The sequence below is a fragment of the Plodia interpunctella genome, chromosome 10, assembly GCF_027563975.2.
Source record: "Plodia interpunctella isolate USDA-ARS_2022_Savannah chromosome 10, ilPloInte3.2, whole genome shotgun sequence".
Taxonomy (NCBI): domain Eukaryota; kingdom Metazoa; phylum Arthropoda; class Insecta; order Lepidoptera; family Pyralidae; genus Plodia; species Plodia interpunctella.
In genome coordinates this window covers 8546629-8562582 of record NC_071303.1, presented here as the reverse complement: position 1 = coordinate 8562582, position 15954 = coordinate 8546629, and the positions used below count along the sequence as shown (strand labels likewise).

At 33.5% G+C, this 15954-nt stretch overlaps 1 protein-coding gene across 4 annotated transcripts in view; it reads right to left on the bottom strand.

Moving 5' to 3' along the window:
- LOC128673285 (uncharacterized protein) overlaps positions 1-15954 on the bottom strand; it is a 93793-nt gene that overhangs the window by 71137 nt on the left and 6702 nt on the right. For 3 of the 4 annotated variants that reach the window (XM_053751036.1, XM_053751037.1, XM_053751038.2), the window contains exon 2: positions 724-771. The exons of the other annotated variant lie outside the window; for it this stretch is intronic. The gene's annotated coding sequence lies outside the window, so the exon portion shown is untranslated. The remainder of the gene's footprint in view (positions 1-723; positions 772-15954) is intronic. 4 annotated transcript variants of the gene reach the window in all.

The window sequence follows — 15954 nt, the reverse complement described above, 5'->3', positions numbered from 1 at the left end:
TGGTCAAATGTCAGACGGAACCGATCTGGGTTAGGGTTCAGTGACAGGATGAGAACCAACAATCTTACTTTCATCTCGCCTCACGACCTGACCTCAGATATAACATTATTACGACAGGCAATGCTGAAGTCTTTTGGCAATACCGTCCCTTTTTTAAATGGATTGAAACAACCTATATGACGTAATAGTCACCAAACCTGTCCGTTATCTGGAGTTTCTGGGCTCGATACACAGCGCGAGCAAATATTTGTATTTGTGATCACACATTTGTCTGCGGCTCTGGGTGTGTTGTGCTTGTTCATATGTTTGTTTCCATTGAAACCACTTAGAGTTTATTATGGGCCGTTGAGTGTTATTTATTCATTTTTATTTAGTAAGTATATAGTAGATGGAAAGAGAGACGGGGGCATCGGTAAAGCCCATACCTAGGTACTTAAAATAGATAAACAAATTTTAATGTCTTGATTTTCGAATTTTAATTTTGCCTTTTAAGTATGTATTTACAAAATCCAATGCTACTAATAATAAAAATGCGGAAGTTTGTGAGGATGTATATATGTTTGTTACTCTTTCAGGCAAAACCTACTGGATCGATTATCGTTATGAAATTTGGTACACGGATAGAATATAACCTGAAATAACACATAGGGTACTTTTTATCCCACAATCCCCACGGGAGCGATGCCCCGGGGCGCACCTAATAAAACATATATACATGCTTACCTTCGGATTAATGGATGACGGATGATAACTTTCGCCAGTAACATTAACCTGAAAAGGAATTAAAATATTATGATTTATTTTATCAAATAAAAAAGTAAACGAAAGTTATTTTATAGTGATGCGAGGATATTTAAACATTTTTTATTAATCATACTTAGATGAAAAGGCGCAATGATGAGAGATAGGCTAAACACATTTGGAACAAAATAACAACAATTAAACAAACGAATAAGTTCGCACATTTCCTACTCGACGTTATCTAGAGCTAAACGAAGAATAAAGACAGAGGGAGAGAGAAACTAACTAAACCCAAACACATTTTGAACAAAATAAAAGGCATAACTCACAAATTCCTCAAATCTTATACTCAGCGTTATCGAGAGCCAATTAAACTCATAAATTCCTCAAATCTTATACTCAGCGTTATCGAGAGCCAATTAAACTCATAAATTCCTCAAATCTTATACTCAGCGTTATCGAGAGCCAAACGAAGAAGAGATGAGAGAGAGAGAAAAAGAGTGACTAAGCCCAAACACATTTGAAACAAAACAAAAACCAACAATTAAACAGATACATCCCACATTTTCTGGTCGGCCTTATCGAGTGCCAAACGAAGAATGTAATCGATGATGCATCGGCAATCGAACAATGTGGCCGGGACCTCGACACCGTTTGGAGGCCTTCAGTGGCCATATTTGTGTGTATATGACGTGGCGTGACGATACTCATTCATAGTTGGTATATACCATTTGTCTCACAAGTCCATTTTCGGTGTCGATTCGGCTGACGTCATTGACGCCGATTTTGTCGAAGTAAATATACGTCTCAGTTTTACCATCACATTCTTAATTAATTATCTTTATTATGATAAGAGCTTTTCTCCGCGGCTTCGCCCGCGTATTTTTCCCATGGTAACACTTATTTTTCCGGGATGAACGGTACTTAAAAGTAAATGTATGCAAAATTTCAAAAATATTGATTGAGTAAATAGAGCGTGAGGAGGTAACAAACAAACTTACTTTCGTATTTATAATTTAGGTAGTTAAGATTTGAATGGTACTCTATAATTTAGTCTTTAAAAATATTATATTTACTAATTTTAGCACAGCTGTCTTCATATACCTGACAGCAAGACAAAATTATACATTTAAATAGGTAAAAACTATTCATTAAAATAAATTATTACAGGTAATTTATATTTCACACTTCTTGTATATCTAAGTCATGAGAATAAAATGAGCAAAGCCCGTAAACTATTAGAATTTTTTCAAACCCGTTCTTTAGCTACGCTTTACGAAGCAACATCACGATCAAACGCCGTACATTGCTGATTTTTGTCATAAAGGAACGTATAGTTAATATTACAACCCAGCCATGTACTTCTTATTTATGCTTTAAATAGGGTAGGTAAAGAAGAATGAAAGTCGTTTAAAGTAAATACTAAATACTTGTCGTTGCTGTGTCGCAGTAAAACAACACTTCCAGACGTTTTGCAAATAGCCAGGTGGCACCCGACCTGTTAGCGTAAACATCACTATTATGTGAGGCGCGGGCGCACGTAATTGACAACAGTTCGGGGAACTGGGAATAATTCTTTCTATGATAATTGTTGTTGTAACTGTATATGTAGGGTTGATCCACATGAATTTCTTTTTTTGTGAATAATTATAACGAATTATTACTTGAATTATATTTCGTAGCAGATGTGAACATTGAAGCTTAATTTGTGAAAATCTGAGTTTTCTCATATCTAATAAAGAAAAAAAAATTAAGACCTTTTGTAAATATCAGACATGTGTACACAAGAAACTAAATAGAGTTTTTTATTCTTTGTTCAAGACCAGTTTAAAAACAATTTTCACCTATGTATTAACAGACTACCTATAAGCATGTACGTATTGTGTTTTATCGTGTCTAAGTATTAATATTTATCTATTTTTCAATTCATTTATTACCGTCTCCAAGTAGCCTGAAAGTAAACTGAACATAAGTTTTACTTATTGATTCATGAAATGTATTTTCAATCACAATATTATTTTAAAATATATAATGTTAAATATTTTGTGAGCACACAAACTTATGAGTATGCACACTAGCAAATTATCGAGCCGTAACGGTCACCACACAATCCTTTCTATGGAACGAGAAATAAATAATTCAAATCGTGTACTTTTTTGAAATCAGAATACAAGTTATGATGCTGGCCGGTTTATGGTCTTACTACATACTGGAACACGAATAGAATACAACTTAAAAATATATAATTTGAACAACGAAGACATTTTTTGTTTAATAGAATCTGGTTATGGTTGTTGCGAAATATTTTTATGAAAAACTTGAAATATCAAATTTTAATAATTACATATTTCAACTTTTTCATTAGTCCATTAATACGCATTATATTTTTCTGAATATTTTGTCAAGTTTTCGAGCAAGAAGGTCACGTGTGAAGCTAATTGCACCAGTACCGGTTGGTAAAGGATCCAGGCTGTAGGCGTTGCATAATTTCGCGTTTAAATCCATACGTTGTCGGCACTTTCGCCAGAAACCTAATTTCTCTTTTGGCTGTAACACTTGAGGTGCATCAGTTTTATTTTGGTGTAATTTTTTTTATGACTTCGTTTATTTTACTCTCTCTCTCTCTCTCTCTCTCTCTCTTTTAAGCGTTTTGTTGGTTTCAGTAATTTAAAACTTTCAAATGCTTGATATATTAACAAATGAATAAGAAAAGAATGAGAAATTATTAGAATCTTACTTTTCTTCTTTTCTTACTTTTCTTCATTCGGCAAAACAATTATCAGATTTTATGACAAATGGATTTTAAAATTAAACGCACCTAACGCTGGTTTCAACTCATGTTCCACCAGTTCTGTTCCACTATTACACGTGGTCACACTAATCTTAAACACCAGGGTTGTTGTTTAAGATCAGTAAAACCTTCAACAGTAAATTATCACTTACTAATTTCCAGATGAAATTGTAGGCTATTTTCTTGGGAGCGCTAAAAAAACTCCATTGTATAATTTTTTGCTACAAAAATGATTCAACTTCAAACAACAAAAACAGCGTGGGAGTTTCTTAAAGTCATATTAACGATTAACATGACGACCTCGGTGGCGCATTGGTAATGTGCTTGCCTCTGAACCGAGAGGTCCCGGGTTCGATCTCCGGTCGGGTCATGATGGAAAATGATCTTTTTCTGATTGGCCCGGATCTTGGATATTTATCTATATATGTATATGTTATAAAATATAGTATCGTTGAGTTAGTATCCCATAACACAAGTCTCGAACTTACTTTGGGGCTAGCTCAATCTGTGTGATTTGTCCTAATATATTTATTTATTTATTTACATATGTTTTCCTTGGATTTACGTACATTACTATAATGTACATAAATCTAATTTTATATATAAGCACTTCTACTTCAGTATCTATGTCTTCTTTTAAAATTCTGGATTATTTAAAAATAAAATAAAAAAATCATTTCAGGACCATTTTTTGCAAGTACTTATCACAATCTGCTGAAACTCGCCACAAAAAGTGTTATATGTATGTCATTTTCCTTAATAGCAATAGCGAGCAGTTAAAGTTTATTCGGTTTCGTGTTTTCACACAACTATTTTAGGAAAACTCCAAATAATTTATAGACAGTCAAAATTACAATAAATTATTTAGAAATTAAGAAAACTACAATTATTAAAAACAATTGTAACTATAATTTTTGATGTCATTTTTTGTTTTTTTTTTGATGTTTTATCAATCCCCTCATGATTGCTACAATACATTTAGGTATATTAAAAAACTATTCTAGAGATTAGGACATTCAAACAACCCAAATCTCTTAATATATAACTGTACTTATTAGTGTTGATATAACAGATATATAAAGCAATAGTCCCAATATATAAAACTGGTCTCCAAAAATGACTTAAGAATGTACAACATTACATCACATTCCGGCTGTGTTAGGCAATAATCCAAATCCAACGCATTTCGGACCAAATAAATGACATTTCAATAATTTATTCGCCATTAAATCGCTTTTGAAATGTATAATTGCCATATAAGTCCGAAGGTAATATAGCAGAGGTTTGTTGATAAAACTGCTGTCAAAAATTCTGTTAAAATCATAAATAATCATCGTGGTTATTTTAAACAGACATCGTATTAAAGAAAGTTAGCGTAAAATTATTTAAAATATAATTTTCTTCTTATAAATATAGCACAAATGGTCTGTGCAATAATAGTGATACCCAAATATTAATATCTACAAAATACAACTAACAAAATAAATTAATAACAATAATTTATGGCTCCAAAACAAAAACTGGTAAAGAGCTATTACGAAAACTATTAAGAGCCAACCTGTACAGAGCATGTCAGAGAAATAGAGTTAGATGCGGCCTCTGATAAACGCCCATTACTCTGTGATGTGTCAAAATCTATGACAGACGTGACGTGTGCGGTTGAGTTGTCAAAGTGACAGCTAGAGTGTACCTACTTGGGTGGTATATTTAAATTGAATGAAGATTTTTATTTCGTTACGAGTAGGTGTATAAACTTATCATTCTTGATTGAATGGCGGTTGATTATAAAGGAATGTTAATTATTAAATCATATTATTACAATTATTAAAATATATATGATTACAATCTTAATAATCTCAATCTTAGAGAACAAAATATGGAGGTATACTTTACTTAATAATAGGTATTCTTGTAAATAATTTACCCAGTCCTATAGTTGACGGAAGAATATACATTTTTAATTTTTTTTGATCTAGCCTATGGATATTGAGTCCGGAAAAATAATATTTAAAAATATTAATCTGATGAGTGAGACCGATATAATATTAATCAACTAACCAGAGAAAAATAAAAACAAACTAAAAAACCATATACTTTAATTGAGAGATAGATCTCTAGCGCTAAGTAAATAACAGTTTCTTCACGGCCTTTAACCGCGGTTCAAGTTTAACTATTTCGGTTATCCGTCTATCTCCGGCTCACATAGCAACTGGACCGTAGCCATTCAAATTAAACTATAATTTTGTGGTTGGAACAATCGGTATCTTGCTCTACTCTGTACATATGGGTCATAAATGTTTTTATTTTATAATCTCTGGGTTTATTTTTTATGGTGTACGGAGTTTTGTTAAGTTTGATCACAAATCGGTGTTCGTCATTATTTGTCGCAGACATTTTGTCAGAAATGACAAATTTTGCAATTTATTTATTTTTGACCATTTAAATTGACCAATCCGCTGTTTGCACTTAGCAGTATCTATGGAAAGTCGAAATTTCACTTACGTTCTTAGATATTTCGCTAAAATAAATATTGCAATTTTTTGTATACCAAGTATTTAAAAAGTCACTCTTAACGTTAAAAAATCGTGTAACTTGAGCTATATCAAGTTTTTTTACGTAACTTAAATTGTGATCAAGTTTAAACGTGGGTTTTCTTAATTAAATTCAACACAAAAAATGTATCCGGCTACATGTTTTTGTGTTAAATGAAATATAAATATGGTTAATTATTTTCTTAGTAAATTAATGATCGTAAAAGAAATAACTTTTTTTCTTCGACAGGAATTTTTCTGATTGGTTTAAACTGTATAATGTCAATACTGACTTAAAGTTAATAGTTGGATTATAAAAAGTAAGTTAATGAGTATTACATTTCAAAAAAATAACAGACAAAATTATTTATTTTATCATCATCATAATATTTTCATCTTTTTAAATAAATAAATAAATATATTAGGACTAATCACACAGATTGAGCTATCTCCTAAGTAAGTTCGAGACTTGTGTTATGGGATACTAACTCACCGGTACTATATTTTTATAACAAATACATAAATATAGATAAACATCCAAGACCCGGGCCAATCAGAAAAAGATCATTTTCCATCATGACCCGACGGGGATCGAACCCAAGACCTCTCGGTTCAGAGGCAAACAACACTTTACCACTAAGCCACCGAGGTCGTCGTTTTTCCACCCATTACTGAACACAGGTCATTTAAATACACCATATCTCTGCCCTATGCTGAATATTATGAAAAAAAATGCTAAGTTTGATATCCTTTCTAGCAAGGGGAGACATTGGGACTAAGAAAATCTTGATATAAGACAACTTGAGGCCAAAAAATCTACTTCTGTCATCCACGGGTGCACTGGGACTTCGGTCGTCCGAGACATATTTTTCCTTCTTCCATTTATTTCTTACCTCATCTAGAATATGTTATTACCAATGTATATAGACATATCGTGTACATGTGACTCATTATTATCACTATTCCCACCGTAAACCTCTTTGACGAATGCAACAAAAACGTTTACCCGCAATGTCACCCAGGATTCACGTTTCACCCACTTTCCATCGCACGATTCACCTCTTTCACACATTCTGAATCACACGTTGTTCCCGCGTAAAATTTGTATACTAATTAATTTGGTGTACTGTTATTATTGAGATGTAAGCGTTAGGTTTTTATTATAGTGTGGCTTTATGCAACTTGTTCGTGATATAACTTCCTGGTGACGTGTTTTGCGTAATTTTACAATGACTACACTCGTGTTGACAGTAGAACAAGAAAACGTGATATCATCATGTATTTATATACAGCCTAAGTCCTAGTAGTTTTCTGTTTATTTCGTCTCATATATAAGAATAGCGACCGGCTTCGCTCGGGTGCAATGTTGTGCATGTTATATACATACAAACTTTCCTTTTGAATCACTCTATTTATTAAAAAAACACGTATCAAAATCCGTTGCGTAGTTTTAAAGATCATGGACAGACAGCGGGAAGCGACTTTGTTTTATACTATTTAATGATGCAACATTGAACATTGCAGACAAAAACTACTTTTTAATCGCCGTCAGGTTCATGCATCCATCAACATGCTAAACCTGATGTGACTCATGTTTTTGCAAATAAATTGTCTTTGTCTTTGTGACCTTTGCGTCTTATGATGACCTTTGGTTCTCACCCTGTAGCACCCTGTGTAATATTTACCTTTTACATATATTTTCAAGTATACCCTATACTTGAAAATATATGTAAAAGGTAAATATTTACACGTACGTAATTATGTATGGAAGATTCATTGTCATTGATGTGAAGAGGTCAAATTGTTGCACTTTGTACACTTAACTAGTATTTTATTAGAAGTTTTATGTTAAACTTAAGTGAAGTATGTTTCAAAACTAGTGATGGGTGTGAAGTTTCAACAAATCTGTCGGTAGCAAAAGAACAATTGACGATTGTTAGTGGAATTTTTAGCGAGAATTTAAGGAGAATTTAGGGTAGTTTATCTGAATCTCTGACCATGGCATCTAGTGATTTAATCTAGTTTTTTGTAAAAGTTTAAGATCTCTCTCTCTCTTAATAGCGGCGTAAGGTCTACTCACCCTAGAATAGGACCACTCCATATTCTGTCGTGGATGTTCTAAAAGGCGACTACCTACCTACTCATTTCCTAAATGTACCTAAAAATTTCAAAATCTTGACCTTCCAATCGTCAACCCTCTTTGAGGATGCTGTTGTTGCTATTCAGCTGTGGCTTTAAATCTCCCTTTCCTCGGCTTCACAATATTTTTTTTTCTAAATGAGAATTTAATCTATAGTGTTCTTCTTCTGACTTCTGACTTCGGTGTCGGGGTTTATTTATTCTTAATTTTATATTAATATTGTAATTACTCAAAAAAACCAGCCAGTCCCATCGTGAATTACAGTACTATTACAATTTTTGTTCTATTAGGTATTTTATAGAACTTCTGCGGCTTTCAGGTAACCAGTTAGGGCAAACGTGACAAGCAGAAGCATCTGCCTCGTATTAGTGTAAGCGTCGTGTTGTGGGCATCGGAGGGTAATGAGACCAAGATCGCCCGTTACCTCAACACAATCCCCAAGTCACGAGAGAGCAGCGAACATTATGATAATTATGAACCGCGGATCTCGTGGGATTTTAGAGTTGATTTTGAGAATTGTAAGGCAATAGGCTGTTGTATGGCAGGACAATATACCTATATTGTCCTGCCATACAACAGCCTATTACATATTATAACAGAAATGCGATATTTTTTATATATATATATACACACGAATTACGTTTTTATGCAAAACCAAGACTAGACGCCTAATTTTGGCAAGACCAAGATTGACCGTACAAGATTTGAGCATGATACGAGACTCTTGCGTCTTGCAGTTAGGATCGAGTGTCATTTCATAAGGAGTAGGTAGGTGGGAATGGAGGGGAATAGGATATGAAGTTCATATGCTCCCTCATGTTGAAGCTATACGTACGAAGAAGGGATACTATAGATAACTATATAACAACAGCTTTGACAGCTATAAGGAAATAACAACATTTCCAAAGATAATTGACGTCAACCAAGCAGCCGGTCATACTCACATATTCGTCACTAATAGTACAGATATTTTTTACGTGGGCCCTGGGCTTCCAGACGTCACAGCCTAGATTTAAAACAAGAACACGCGGGAATGAAATGGAGAGAGCATGCAAATGTATACAAAGTCCGCTACGTCTTATGACATGCACGTATCCAGTTAAGATCAGCTGAGTTACGGTAACTTCATATTGTAAGTAAACAAATAACGACACACTGATCTTTATCTGCCGTTAAGTGTGGATGATCTTTTGGAACGCGGTACATTGGAAACTTTACCATAAACATGAAGTTGATTTAGATAAGGATATAATAATAGGAGAATTATTTTTGTGTATTTTTTGGAATTCGATATCTACCTACTTTGTTGAACAGAATAAAGATTAGTTTGTTTTTATTTTTTTAGTTTTGCAATGGAATGATTAGTTATTCTATATGTGTAATATATCAATTACTCTTGTTTAAGTATTAATTACACTTGTTTGCGATCGCAAAATATTAAAGACAAGACAAGAGTTTCATTCATACGAGTAAGTATATATTCATATTTCACAGTTGTAGAAATCAAAACTATTTTTTTAATTAACATACAAAGGACACATAGCCTTAATAGCTCATGCTAAAAATGTAGCTTAGAATTCCAAAGACTAGACCTCCAAATCGTCAAACCTCTTTGAGAATGCTCTTGTTACCACTAAGCTTTCGTTTTAAATCTCTGTCTCCTCGGCGACACAAATAACCGTAACTTTAACAAATAACATATAAAGATCACATCTAAACTGTGTCCGGCACTCAACTATACAAATATTGACTACGAACGACCTCGAACGTGGACGGAATATGGATTGTCAATATTATGACATAGTTACATCTTGTTATGTACAGCCGATAGCTCAGCAACCTATTCAAAATAATTTAATTCGTCGCTAATACACAGAGTACACAGTATATTATAGAACTTCTTTATTTGACGGCTTTTGTGGTGTAGGCATCACGCCTATTCGAAGGTCCTGGGTTCGATCCCCAATGCAGGCAAATATTGATTGTTCATATTGATTGTTTCAGTTAGCACAGCATATCAGAGCACTAATCGATTTCGGCCCTTAGAAAAGCTATAAAAAAAACTGACAACTGAATAAAAACAACTTTGAAACTTTCGCGTTCATTCTTATATTAAACGACAGGTATTAAACGCGCACATACCTTTTTCATTTCACAGACGTTTCGGAGCTTGTTACAAAGAAACGTTTGGGATATAAAAAAGGTATGTGCGCGTTTAATACCTGTCGTTTAATATATGAATAAAAACAAACTGAACAACAAAACTGAAGTGGAGCCTTCATAACAGATGTTATTGATAAATACAACCTACGTAATGGCCTCACAGATATGGTCGTAGGTGGTACTTGTTCAAGCAGTAACATTCTCAATAATGACATTATTATTAGAATTTGAGTCAATAACCAGGTTGTTATCTAAAACAGTTTTCGTAATTTATCATGTCATTGCTTGGATGTCCACAAAATTCTGCTTAAATGTTTCGTCCTCTATTGACGTCCGTCGATAGTTTCGACGTACGTCGTACACGTGAATTAAATCCATACAAATATTATTAAAAAATATATATTTTTGTTTGCAATGAATAAACTGTGGAACTATTGGACCAATTTTCATGAAATTTGGCACAGAGATATATGAAACCTTCAAGAGTGACATAGGCTGCTTTTTATTATGGTTTACCCAAGCGAAGCTGGGAGATAGGTAGATAGGTGATACCTTCAGGTGGGACATAGGCAACTTTTTTTATTATAGTTTTACTCGAGCAAAGCCGGGGCGGGCCGCTAGTAATCTAAAAAAAACGGCAGCGTACGATGCAAGTGTAGGACACATAGTCTTGCCATTTGATAGGTAACAATAACATTCAAAATGAGGGTTATGGGAACTCGGAAAGCAAGCGAAGCGTTATAAAATCGCAACCAAATCTCCTGCATTCTAATATTTTAACTAATGATTTAGCTTTTGCCCGCGGCTTCGCTCGCGTGAGTTTCGCACGGGTACAGTTATTATTCAGGGGCGAAAGCTACCCTATGTCTTTGTGGTCCTTGTACATACTTCAAACTATATGTGTGCAAAATTTCATGAAGATTGGTCGAGTAGATAGAGCGTGATTAGGTAACAAAATTACTTTCGCATTTATAATATTAAGTAGTTAGAATGATCCGGGCTTCGCGGCATCACAGCTCATATAATGCAAACTGGAACACGTGAATATGACATAGACATTAGCAAACACTAGAGATAAAACATACAAATTTGAAAATTATGACGTAGGTCCTCAAAGTACTGTCCTTTTTTAGTCATTGAATTTCGGTTTATTGCACCACTAAATTTCGGCGTAAAATTTAACAACATTTAGACAAAATTACGTAGTTTGCGTTTTTCTGCGCAGGTTAAAGTTAACGTCAAAGTAATAAAAAATGCGTTTATTTGACAAAACAATGTAGACAGTAAATATAAACATCGACTCCCAAACTAGGAAACTCTGTACGTAAAGGTTTATTTGTGACACAGTGATCGTACTAAAATATATTTGACTAATATTACCTACTATCAATATAACTTACATCAGTTATCATTTATATACATAATTTTAATTTCATTTTATTCATTTATTTATTTTATTTATTACATACATACAAGTTGACCAGTGCCACCCACTTCGAATCATATAAACTCCGTAATACTATATTATGTATTTAATACATTGTCAGTAAATTTCATAGAGATCCATGAATGGCGTACCTTGACATCGTTTAGTGTCGTTCATACTTATGTCAGTTCAGTTGCGATGGAAGTAAAGAATATGGCATTTTGACTCATTACGTTCCACTGGTGGTCAATTTACGATTAAACTAACAAGCAAACTTAGTTTAATCGCGTCTTAGTTGTATTTCGATAGTAGTCATCATTTCCTTAAACTTGTTTTTTTACAAAAATGCAATTTTTGCCACAAACTCTCAGCTGACCGTGCTGTAAACGGTTGAGGAGTTTGCTCGTTTGGAGCCGATACGGGCTGCACCATGAGGCCATGCTTATCATTGTCATGGAAACTGAAGCGATGTCGGAAATTTCTGCAAGATTTGATTACAGACAACGGAACAGGTGAAAATAAATAAAAGCTTTTAAAAACCCTATCATGACCCTTAGCCATGAGGACTACGACTGAAGGAATAGGCTGAGGAGTAGCAGCATACAAAGTAACCACTTACAATACAAAATCAAGTCTGATTAAGACCCACAGACCATTTGTTTAGACCACAACATCCAATGCTATTCGCGTGAGGATGTCTCTCAGAGAGTTTCGACCGCTGCAGCCGCGCTGTCATTACAACTTTTCAAATTTTAACAAAGATAAGAATTACTTTTACTGACACTCTGTACTGTCATAATGTAAATTTTATGAACGATTGGTTTTGAGAATGACGCCTTCCTCAAGAAAATTTATGGTCGAAACGCTCTGAGATCCACCCAGTAAAATAAAGCACGGCTATCAACAAAATGTACCTAACGTTTCCTAACAACACAAACACTTTTATTACAACAATATTATGGTAGCACAATGTTTGACGCATGCCCTTCTGCGTAGGACCCCCATAAAACATGTACCGGTTGGACTATCGGCTAAAGGCCTTTTTACACTATATCTTTGCCGTTTCCCGCCATCATCATTCATTTTATCCAAAATCTCGATATATATTTCTATAATTTTAAAATCTAATATTTAATGTATTATAGTTAATTTTAATAAGAATATGTATGGACCTTACATACGTATAGTCTAAAATAATCAATTTTATTTTTTTAATATCATGTATGCATTTTTTGTGACTTTGTGCACGGTTCTTAGGTAATCTTAGTTCATACTATAACATCTCATCAACTTTCTTCAATTTTTTCGAAGGTTTTAAGCTAACTCAAATTCGAAAAAGTTTCGGAAAAGTATTGGACGCTCCAATACAATTGGTGACAACAACAACGTGGCCAATCTATTGTTAGTTCCAAACTTACTGCTAGACTCGTATATTTATATACTAAATATCATTTAGCCTTTTTTCTAACAGTGGACGTTTTTAAATTTGAGACCAAACTGATCGTATATTACTACTACTAGTATATTACTTAACGTACAGTTTCAAATATCGTTCAGTTCAGTGTAACATGTCCTTTAGACCGTAAAAGCGTAAATGGCATACCAACTTTTATGCCTTCTAAACTGACGCCTTTACGGAATTCAAACCGTTAAATATTATTTTAGGAGTTTATTGTTTTATGTTTACGTGAAAATCACAGATTTCAAGTTCATTTAACTGAACTGAAAGTCATGCAAGGTTTTCAGATGAGAAGGAACGTAATTAATTTTATGTTCAACTAGCGACCCGTCCGGCTTCGCTTGGGTAAAAATATAAATTGTACATTCCTCGGAAAAATTATAATAAATGTATACACCTTCCGCTAGAATGAAATAGACAGAGATCTATTTAAAAAATCCGCATCAAAATCCGTTGCGTAGTTTTGAGGATGTAAGCATGCATAGGAAAGACAGACAGCACGAAGCGACTTTGTTTTATACTATGTTTTGTATTTGTAGAAAACATAGTATAAAACAAAGGGCGACCTCGGTGGCGCAGTGTTAAAGTGCTTGCCTCTGAACCGAGAGGTCCCGGGTTCGATCCCCGGCCGAAAATGAAAAAGGATCTTTTTCTGATTGGCCCGGGTCTTGGATGTTAATCTATATATGTATTTGTTATAAAATATAGTATCGTTGAGTTAGTATCCCATAACACAAGTCTCGAACTTAATTTGGGGCTAGCTCAATCTGTGTGATTTGCCCTAATACTTATATTTATATTTACTTACGAGTATATGAAATGATAATGATAAATCCCAATATACTCATAGACAAAGTGTTGTTACCGCTTTTGAATACGAACACTTCAAATTCTCAATTCATGTAATATGTCATACAAAACGAATTAACTCAAGTACTCTATTAGGAACACTTTGGTCACAACAAATATATAGTAAATCGCGTAGGTAATTAACAAAACTGATGAATTAAAGTAACGTTTGTTTTATTTGATTAAATAAATACCTTCAAGCATTTTATCCAATCAGATAGCTAATTTCATATGAACATTGGTGAGCTAAATAAATGAAACCGTAAACATCCGTTTCGAATCGGTGCGATTCCAATTGCTGCGCAAAACGGAATTCCTCCTTGTTCAGACTGGGTCGCTGCGATTTATTATGAAGGTTAATGGTACAAATTAAAAAGGTACACTATGCATCCGTAGCATGTATGAGGGTGTTCTCACGGCGTTTATTAGGATAATAATAATTAACATATGTTATTTTAATGGTCATTTAAAGTAATTTATTTTACATTTTAAAGTATTAACTTTTGAAATGGTAACTTGTGCTTTAAGTATCAGATTAGGGGACCAATTAAATTTTAGTGTTTGTAATGGAATAATGATTATTGAAAATAAGATTGATTTTATAATAATTGAGCAATAATATATCATCTTTGCGTACGAGAAGTGCATTGAAATCACGATTGAATATGTCTATTAATTTTAAACGTTTTATGTATAGTAATGAGTTTTTTTTTTATAATATTTAATAAACTAAGGGAAGATATCTTATAAAATTTAAACAATTCTTATAAATGCAATATTTTTTAAAATAATATTATTAAAAAATAATATTATATACTTATGATATTCGTACTGGTCATTTTTTTCATAATAAATAGTATCGAATGATCAACAATACGAAATATCGTACGTATGGCCCTAAATATTACTAAAATACATTTAATCTGTTTTATTTTGTCACAGTAATAAATCTTAATTATATTTTATAGACAAGATATGTCTGTTTGTGTCTAAGCCGACGCAATAAATGTTGAGTTAGTATGGCATGGTACTTATCGAGATTAATTTTGGGATCAATAAATAACAAAATCGATGTTCAAAGGAATTCATACTAAAAGATTTTAAAACTTTGTGTTAAAAATCACAATCAAATCATTTATTCAAAAATTAGGCATTCACAGGCACTTTTTCACGTCATATTCTAAATTAAATTATATTTACCAACCAAAGCTACAAACTACTATAAACTGTTCAATAGCTCTTCGGCTCTTACCCAGTAGGTAAATATCGTATATGAAATAATATTCAGTGTTGGCTGTACCGCCCCGAATTCTAGCGTAAAATTATTTTTTACGCGGGACTCTTAAGATTTGTCTATGATTATATAACCGTCTACTGCCGTTAATTATCAATAGTTGAATAAGTATTGAGTGTCATTATTATGATAATAATGACACCATGTGATCATTGTATGAATTTCATGAGAGAATATGGAGCGGTCCCATTCTAAGGCTTATGTGGATCCTACATATTAAGTTTATCGGCGTAGACAAATAATTGTCTAAAAAATGCTAAGGCGTTGGTAGTCCAGTGGTTAGGACCGTCCGCCTTTGATCGAAAGGTCCCAGGTTCAAATCCTACACGTGCCACATGAGTTTGTATACCAATTTGACTCATCGTATAGTTTTCATTGGCCACCACTTGTTTCCGGTGAAGAAAAACATCGTGAGGAAAGCTGCACTCTGGTTTATTATCAACCTATGTATATAATTGAGAAGGCAATGGCAAACCACTCCATAAATGGTGCCCTCAGCCATGAGGAATACGACTATGAAGAATAGGCGTTTAGGTACAATTTTTAGAGATTTTTCTTAT